The following is a 10,383-nucleotide window of genomic DNA, read 5'->3' as shown; positions in this document are numbered from 1 at the left end:
CCCCTCTTACACCTCCCTACCTTCCATTAAACTTTTTGCGATTGCTCCTATTTAATGTCTTGCCATTGTAGGGGCATAATCACCGACGCCTTAAAGTTCATCAGACCCTTACTTCAGTAAGCAAAACAAAGAGATCGTATAGAATGTAGTCCAGTGACCACGCGTTTAGGTCAAACGAAAGGAGCGTTAAACTACATTCTCCAAAATTATTAATATTTTTCAATATGTCCTTGTGAAACAAATTCTGAAAATAGTTCGGAAAAACTTCATTTGGCGTTTCAATAAATTATTATTATTATTAGTTTATTGAGGATATGGTGATAGACGTAGAAGTCAACAAGAAACGTGTAATATCTTTAATAATGTATATCCTAACCGAAATCCCATAACAAGATCTACTGTCTTTAAAGGGCGCAGGAAAACTGCATCAACTGAAAACGAATTTTTAGATGTTTGTGCCCTGTTAGAAGACGATCCACACTCAAGTACTAGACAAATATCCAGGAAACTTTATATATTTCGCAAACATCCGTAATGAAAATTTTAGTGATCCATACAAAGTAACGTTGATTCAAGAGTTTTCAGATAACGATTTTGATAAACGTGAAGAGTTTGCAGAACAAATGATTGAAAAATGTTACAATCAAAACAATCCAATTTTTTAAGTAATGTTTTGCGACGAGGCCATTTTTTGTATTAGTGGAAACCTAAATAGGCATAATTGTAGATGCTGGTCACGTTACAATCCTCGTTTGATGCGTGAATCCCACACCCAATATCCCGAAAAACGTGTTTAGATTTATTGGAAAATAGTATTATACCTGAGTTGATTCGGATATTTCCAAATCCAAGCAAGTATTTTCAATTACATTTAAAAAAAATTTCATTATTAGAAATTTTCAGACAAAAAATATCTCAAATGTCAATATTTTGCTACAACAAAATGGTGCCCCTCCCTCCTTGTGCGTGCATATGTGTTTTCTAGAAGATGGTTTTACCGAATGGCCCCCGCGATCACCCAACTTGAATTCTTTACACTATTTCCTGTGGGGTCACTTAAAAAACATCGTTTATAAATCAAAGCCTGCCAATATTTAGGAATTAAAAGATTGGATTACCACAGAGATAATTTTGGAACCCTTGGTGATAATCATACTGATACACTCACAATTACACCGTCTGACGCGCGTTTCGATAACCAAGCTATCGTCTTCAGGGACTGAAAATAAACTCAGTTAAACCTCGTGTACTTTCTAAGGATGTGGATCCAATTTTTGGTGTTAAATCAATTAAAATTATAACTATAACTTCTAGGACCACTAACTGTGGCATGTTTTCCGTAGAACCTGCGTGCCCTGTACAATATTAAATTTTATTTAATTTATGGATCTAATCTTAGGGTTAAGGCTGACGAAGAGGTACCACGATAATCAAACTTTAAAGATTTATAAGCGTTTACGTAGTGGGATTGTAGCAAGTGTACTGACTCTAATATATTTCCGGGCTTCCGAATAATCACGTATTAATTGTCTAGGAATAAATATATTTGAAGTATTCGAACTATTACTCATATTATTTTTCATCTAATCCACCTGCTACCATTTTTAATAAAACGATATTGAATTTTTTCGAATATCTATGAACCCTTACACTTGGAGAGTATCTCCCCACCTATGTAAAATAAAGACGTGGCGAAGGTTACCTCTGCGGTAGAGCACGATGTACAATTTAAGCAAACGACCCCTGATAAGGGAAACGTGTGTAAACTATAGCTAATCTAACTCAATAAACTTTATAGTGGCAGGAATGGCGACCGAGATAACGGCGAGGTCGGTAATCCAGGTTACTAACTTGCCTCTAACGGCATCTATGACTAGTATGATTACTCAGGCACAGTCTAAAATAACGACTGTTGGCGACAATGGCCGGAGGACGTTTTCTCGTATCGTAAAATTCTTTTCATAACAAAATTTCAGTATACACGAAAAATATAAACTTAACAGACAATTTTTCGAACATCTTCCTTTGAGCTCAAGCTGCTGGTTTCCAGTGTACTTTTCTGTCAATTGTCAATTCATGTCACTTTCATCCATGTCAATTGAACATCAGCTTTTATAATACTTATGTCTTTCTCAAAAAATCTCTTCGATCTTTTTTTCCTTGTTGTTTTTAATGGAATCCCTTGATGGAAAAACATTTTCGACAACTAACAGTTAAATAAAAATTTTTGTATTATGTTCGATAAATACCTAAAATTATTTGTTTGGTCCAATTTAAGAAATAAAACAATTTACGTAATAATCATCCTTAGTAATAAGTTTTTATAAATCTTTTTGATATAATATCAGCATTGCGAATCGAGGTATAATTCGAGATAATAGTAGCTGTATCTGAGGGGGTACTGGGCGTTTAATTGTTCCTGAGTAAAGGGGTGAAAGCAAGGGTGGGAAATAATCCACGAATACATTTGCATACATTTAATTACTACTGTAATGGACACGATTTCTCCCTCGTGCTCGAACTATAAGATCTCTTATTTTCGCACTATGTCGGCCATCTTAGAATTCAATCGATATTATAGTGGTTGGTTTTAGGAGAGGGGTGATATTGTAAACTATACAGAATTATATTTCGAAATCGTCTTGATTCAAAAAATGTAATATTATATATCAAATGCCCTTGTTCTGTTTGGGACGCTCTCTACATAGGGCATACATCTCAGTATTCAGAAAATATACTAAAATATCATCGATACGTTAAAAAAAAATAAAATTGAATTACAAACGACGAAACAAAAAAAACATAAATTCAATTATAGATATTCAAAACGAAAAAGAGAATTTTTAAAATGGTTCACATTCATGAGAACAAAAAGGTATAAATGATAAAAAAGACCTAAATATTTTAAGTTAAATTTATAGCTATATTTTGTAAATTCTAATAACACTATAAATAATTTAATTGATTACTGATATGTATTTGAGATGAAAAACTAAGGAAAAATAATTTTTTCTTATCAAAACAGATTCCGATTTTGATATTCAAGATGTAGATATTGATTGATATAAATAAGTGAATTGGTCAGTGTCAAATCATATTTTCATAAAGACTGAAAGTAATCGAAAAGTCAAATTTTGTTCTGTCTAATTTCATAACAGGAGAGACCTAAAATCAAGACGATTTAGAAATATAATCATATATAAAAGGTCTAAGGAATAAAAAATTGAAGAAATCGGTTAAGGTCTCATCTGATTTAAAATTTGCCTGTTGCGGTATGTGTAATGTATAATTTTGAAATGTGGTGGGCAAATTTGTTTGTCCGGTAGTGTATATACTGGAACTAAATCTTTACCAACTAGTTTATAAGCGTTATTATTGTGGGACTGTGGTAATCAAACATCAAAATGTACTCTTTCTTAACATGTACGAGCTTTCGAATACCTACGTATTCATCATCAGGAATTGAAATTATAGTCCAAATATAACATTTTTTTCTTCGTACGAGGATATTAAGAAATTTAAAAATTACATACAGTTAATAAACGAGAATTGCGGTGCAATACATTTTTCATAAAAACAATTTTCAAAATGATTATAAAACATCTATATGAAACTTCTATATTGATTTTAGTTGTTTTTTTTTAATTTTAATCCATCCAAATGAAAGTTATGCTAGTTAAGATTGTGACGAATGATGTTGAATTTTGAAAGGTCATTTCGTTACGAATGTCGTTGAACATTTATATAATTTGTTGTTTCATTAAACGCAATGTTAATGTCGATGGCTTGTATAAGTTTGTATCGGAGAAAATTGGAGTAACGAGAAAATTACGCTACATAAGATCTAAGAACTTGGTTGTATTGAGCTCCTGCTACATCCATCATTTATTCCAGGCCTTGCACCGTTAGATCCATAGTGGAATTCTTGAATGGGAAAAAATCTGAATCCAGAGGAGATGTTGAAAGTGGAGCAAAGAATGGTTTTACCATGGTTTCAAAGAGTTTCTGAACGTCGGGTATTAAAGTTTTCTCTTAGTATGATTATTTAATAAAAAAAATGAACATTGGACATGAATATTTGTGAAAAAAACTACCGTGTGTTCACTTTTTGTATAATTCTATCCTCCCAATTATATCTTTAATCTATTTAAAACATCTTATCATCAAAATTCCATTAATTACATTTTCTCACTTTAGAAATTCAATCTCGACAAATCAACACTGATGCAACAAGCAGAACGATAAACAGACAAAAATAACGAAAAAACAAACTGGTCGTGCGAAGCGAAGAATTATAGCAGAAAGAGGAAGAGATAGGAGTGAACTGGTGATTGAATTAAAAGTTTGGTGTACGACTTTGAATGCTCAAATCAACAGTAAATTAAGGGGCGTTTCATAATTTGATAACACCGATGAAAAGTTGTTGCCTAATATTGTAAATTGAAACAGCGATTTCATTAGTTCCGGATGTGGAAAAGTAATTTAATATAGATTTAATAATCAGCAAGGTAATTGAAGTAACTTTTATCGTTTTTCCTTCGTTTTATACCGTTGCTTTTTATAATAATTCACTCGAAATTCTTATAAAAACAAATCATATTCTCTCTTGTTTTTTCTCTATTCCTGACTCGATATAAAACAATAAAAATCCATTTCTGAATTCACGGTATCGTCGCGTCAAATACTAACCAAAATTTCAAATATTATATAATATTGTTTATCATATGTAATGGTGATATATACGAGGGTTTTTAGAGAAGTCTCTAACCGCAAACTGAATATGAATTGGACATATATTTACATAAAAATTTCAGCTATTTTGGACGCTTATTTTCTGTTTTACAATGTTATAAGTGAGTTGTCTTAAAAAGAAAAAGAATTGAGTATTGGAAACTGATTTGTGAAAAGCAGTAAGTCTACGCAAATGAAAGAGGAATTAAGACAGTTAAATTCAAGCCGTATCAGTTTGACTAACGCTAGAGATAGGCAAAAAATTTCACTAACAAGTACTGGACGTTAGTAGGATTAAGGCTAGAAAAAACTGAAGAATCATACACGCGTTCGAATTTATATTTCCAGAGTCTCATTGACGCAATTCAATCAAAATTAATCTGTTTTTTAATTTGATTTTGGCAATAACGGTGTCATCGGCCCGAAAAGTGATGGCAACCGTTTTTGAGGATAGTCATGGGATTTTGTTCAACGACTTTCTAACAAGAAAGTATTAAGCATCATCGCTTGATGATGTGAAGGGAGAAATTGCGAAAAAGTAACCGCATTCTGAAAAAAAGTAAGACAACAACCAACTATATTCACCAGATTTTCCTCCCGCGTCATCTCTTAACTTAAATTTCCACTTGAAGAAGAACGATTTTCCTTATTGCCTACTTTAAGAAGAAACCTTACTCGGAAGGTTTAAACAATAGAAGTTGTAATGGAAAAAATGTCTTGTTTCTGTTAAAACTATTGCGCAAAAGGATATTAGACAAATCGGTTCATTTGCCTCCTTGGAGAAGGCTGCGTTGGTTATCTTAGCTTTGGCAGTTAGTTATATGTTATTTTATAATTGATAAAAAGATTGGTTTTTATAAGAGATTTGATTATTCTTGTGTCCAATTTTAGAAGTTTTTATTATAATCAGACAACCAGAATTCTCATCTCACCATTCATTGAACGAAAAAGAAGCGCTGTAGACTTGAAATCCAGTGATGATGAGGAGATGTTCGCTTGTCGTGGAAAAAGTGCAGAAAATATAATCTGTAGGCTAATGAAACATACGTAAGATTCATATTTTTTCACCAAATATGTGGCTTTGAAGTTGATTAAGTTGAAATTTCCAAAACTGTAGGTGATATCGTACAAAACACTCTATTAGATTGTTTGACTGGCGCTTCGATTATCTCCAGAGACGGTTGATGTAGTGGTGATTTACCCAAAACCCTAAGCGGGGCTTCTTGTTGCAGTTGACCACTTTAGCTTCAAAATAATTTCTTAATAAGAAATTTTGTTTCTAATTTGAACAATGTTTCAAGCAATTGTATAAAATAATATATTAAAACACAAATATCAGAGGATTTTTCATTCCAACAAGAGTTCCACAACGATTACTGGAACAGCCTTTCTTACGAATGTTTTATACTGTTTACTCTGTTTAAACTTGTATTCACATTATGGATCTAACGAAAAATTATTAAAAATTAACAAATTACGTAAATGGTCGGTTGGTAGCACTGTTTTATGTTTGATAGTTGACTTTGGAAATATCATTTGAATTCAAATTGCTTAAGTTATGAAATAAAACTAATCGTGTAAGCAGAATTTCGTGTAAATAACTCCAATTTACACCAGCAGAATTGTATCTCCATAATTACAATACTTCTTTAGAAAATGACACATGATAATTTCAATATATCAAACTATGCATTCATTTTAAGCTTAGGTCTTCCTATAACTTTGTAAAACTCTTAAAATTGAGATAACCTCACCCATTACCAAACAATGCATTGTCCAGTCAGCTGTCAAAATGGAGCTGTTATTTAGGAACCCACTAAAGAAAATTACCAAAAACTGTTTTTCTAATACCTAAACAATGAAATTCTATTTGATTAATTTGTTCCACCAGCTTAAAAAGTATTGTTGTAGATCATTTCTGATCTATACTAGCTTATACAACACTATATTCTGGTTTTACTAATTTCCATAAAGTACGTTATGTAAAACCCGTTACAGAGTGATTTTTTTCTGTCGATCAAACTATAAACTAGTTGCATGAGAAAATCTCAAGATGCAGCATCCAAAATCGAAAACATCACACACTGACTGGACAGGTTCTTCTCTACACGGGTCAAACGAAAGGTCAGTGTTTGGTCATTTCTTTATTTATTCATTTCAAAACTTCTTAACGCTCCGCAAGGGAAAGGGTGCATATTAATTAGACGTACACGTCTCTGTGGGACTTGCATGTGAATTGCACTCTGGGGAAACTTGAATATTTTGGTTAAAGTTTTGAATAGTCTGAATTAAAATTTGTGTATTATATTAGAATCGAATTTATTGATGTTTAGTGGTATTGCTAACTAAATTAATTATAAAGATGACACTAGGCAGAATATTTTTTCGAAAAATCTAAATCTAAAATCGTATTTTCGTGGAAATTGTCGGCAATAGATACTTAAAATTGAGATAAAAAAAATTTTCATCTTTTATTGGCACATTGGTACAAAATCTTATGGTACAGCTATGTGATCTTCAATAGAAAGGGCTTTTGACCAGTCCAAACTTTTTTTCTTATGTAAAATAAAAGACCGAAAACTTGCATTAGATCAGGTATATTTCTAACGTAAGCTGGGTAATTAGGAAATATGACACTAATAATTAGAATACACTGAGTTTCTGTAATGGAAAAAATATAATTTCATTATTAAAGTCTTAATAGTATATATTATTTACAAAACGTCACCTGCAATAGAAGAAACGACATTTAATGTTCATTGACATCTACGTTGATTTAGTGTCATATCATCATTCTGTTCGATCCATAGAACTCAAAATTGAGTTTGACTATGCATGTCAATGTCTACTCTACAGAGTGCGGTAATTATTAAAGAAAATATATTTTCTTTATATCATCCTTTCTGAAGAAGAAAATGTTTCCATTTCAGTCCAAGATACAAAATGATTACTAAATACGTCACTTATTATTATTTTCTAAGTCTTCAGTTGTTAATGATGTGAATGAGATTCGATTCTGACTTTTTGTGTCCCATGTTTTTTTTTCGTGGATTTTACATCTGATTCTTTTAACTAGTGTTTGATTCACTTTTTCTTTCAGGCCGTTGGAGAAGTTTAGATAGAACCTCATTAACTTTTTCAGTCTTGGTCTGTTTAATAAGATCGGCTGCTTTTTGTGTTTTTAACTTTAGAATCCATGCATGCATTGTCAAATGGTCTACTAGCAAACGAAGATATTTTTTTCCTAGATCGTGAACCACAAAAACCTCCCACAGTGTCTATTGATATGATATCAAAAAGTATTATGTCTTAGCCCAAATGGGACATTAAACCATATTTTTACTGTCCTCTTGTTTTATTTTTTATTCAAGTTGTAAAATGTCTACATATTTTCTCTAAATTCTTCATTAAATTCTTTGCAGTATACGAAGATGGTCCCAGAAGTATCTGGCCTAACCTAGAGATGGAGGTAGTCGCTAGTAAAATACCACTGTAATAGAAAGTACATAACCTATACAGCACATGTTTTAAGTTTGAAGACACCACGTTGTTTAGTATTCAAAAAGCATTAGCCCTATCAATATAAAAGCTGAGCTAGATTCTGCTCTGGGTGAGACTGCTCAGTAAAATATTGGGTAACAGAGTGTAAACGATGTCGTACGACCTGCGAAGACTAGCACCGCAGTGGTCGACCAAATGAGCTGAAGACTTCAGAAATGTTAAAGAAGATCCATAAAGTGGTACTGGATGATCGTTGGCTGAAAGTACAATGTTTGTCAATGTTTCACATAAATGAAGAAAGCCGAATTTTCACGAAGTTTTATGACTATTGATGGAACGTGGGTCACACTCGAAACAAAATAATGGCCTGAAAAGGAGGAAACGGCTCCAAAGAAGGTAAAAACCGTTCCATCTGCAGGCAAGATTATAGCATCAGGTTTTTAGGACGCGCGTGGGATAATGTTCTTCGAATATCTTGAAAAAAAGGAAAAACTATCAACGGCGAGTATTGCGCATCGTTTGAGCGAAGGAATCAAGCATTTGGCTAAGAAGAAAGTGTTGTTTCATCAAGATGCACGAGCTCACACGTCCGTTAAGGCAATCGCCAAAATTGAAGAGTTAAAGTATGAATTGCTACCTCATGCACATTATTCGTCAGATTTTGCCCCCTCGGATTAATTCCTGTTCCCAGACTTGAAAAAATGCCTCAGTGGTCAAAGATATTCTAACAATGTAGAGGTGATGTCTCCATTTATTGAAAGGAAAAGTGTTTGAAGCTAAAAGGAGATTACGTTGAGAAATAAATGAATTTTCCAAAATTTCTGTGATTTATTTGTTGGGCCAGGTACTTCTGAGACTATCCTCGTACTATGGGTACGTCAGTTGAATAGCCTATATGGCAAAGGTTTTCATCAGGAATACCTTCAAAAATTTGATGCTAATCTTCCGATAGTATTATTTTTTCTATTTGGTTCTTTTTTTTATAAAAAATATTTTTTTTTGGTCATTCGTTTGTCTTTTTTCTATTTTCAATCTTTTCTTCACCTTCTAGATTATCTTCCAATATTATGTTATAATATTGGATGATAAATTGGTTATCGAAACGCGCGTCAAATAGTGTAATTGTGAGTGTTGGTGTTAACACTGCGCTCAGTATTCATTCTTTCGATGTTGCTAACCATAAAAATAAATTTTAAATATGTGCCATTCTTGAAAAAGCATATTGTGCATATTTTCCTCCATCTGTTGGTTTCCATATTCGTGAGAAAACTTTCGTCGCTAGTTACACAATAATCTAATCAAATAACTCATTTTGGTATAGCCTACCAACTAATTAAATAATCGAAATAAATATCGATAGCACCTGGAGATTTGTTAGTTCTAATCCCTATTAACATCGTAACCCGATCATACTTCATCGAGAGGCTCTCGAATGAGTAAATAGTTGACTAAAATATCTTATTTCACTTGAGAAACTCCCGTTTTCTGTTACATCTAATTGAAGTATTTTTAGAAAATATTATTTTGATAGTGGTGAGAATTTTATTTACAATACTATGTTAGTTTATCAGTTAAAATATTCATAGTATATTAATAAAGGTGTAGAAAGCTTAACAAGTAAAGTAGGCGTTGACTGAGAATGTCAGTTGTCAAAAATCCCGAGTATAAACGAACGACGTCAATAATCGTTTACGGTGAATCACTTTGAAAGAACGGCGTCATCCATAGAAAAATTTTACGATATCTGTCAGTATCAGGCAGAATATAAAACAAATGCTAAAAAAGAAGAAGAGAGTAGCTTTGGTTGACGCAGTACACGAAAAACTGGGAATAAATTTGCGAAAATTGGGCAGAAAATTGAAAATCGATAAGAAATGTGTAAGAAACATTTTAAAGGAACAGAATGTAGTTCAAAAATTAAGAAAATCGTAACCCTTTCTGAGAAGCAACAAATGGAAGAAAAATCAAAAATTAGAAGTCTCTGCGATGACGAGTCTTCGCCTACTGAAGGTTTGGAAATCATAATCGACAACGAGTCGTATTTTACTTTCGATGGGAGTGAAACGACTTATTGTCAGAAATCTAGGAAGTAAATTCGGAAGTTTATTTCAAAAGACACAAAAATTTCAATTCGGAAGTGTTGATATCATT

Source organism: Diorhabda carinulata, chromosome 1 (assembly GCF_026250575.1).
Source record: "Diorhabda carinulata isolate Delta chromosome 1, icDioCari1.1, whole genome shotgun sequence".
Taxonomy (NCBI): Eukaryota; Metazoa; Arthropoda; class Insecta; order Coleoptera; family Chrysomelidae; genus Diorhabda; species Diorhabda carinulata.
The sequence above is the reverse complement of the archived record's forward strand: the minus strand, read 5'-3'. Positions refer to the sequence as shown.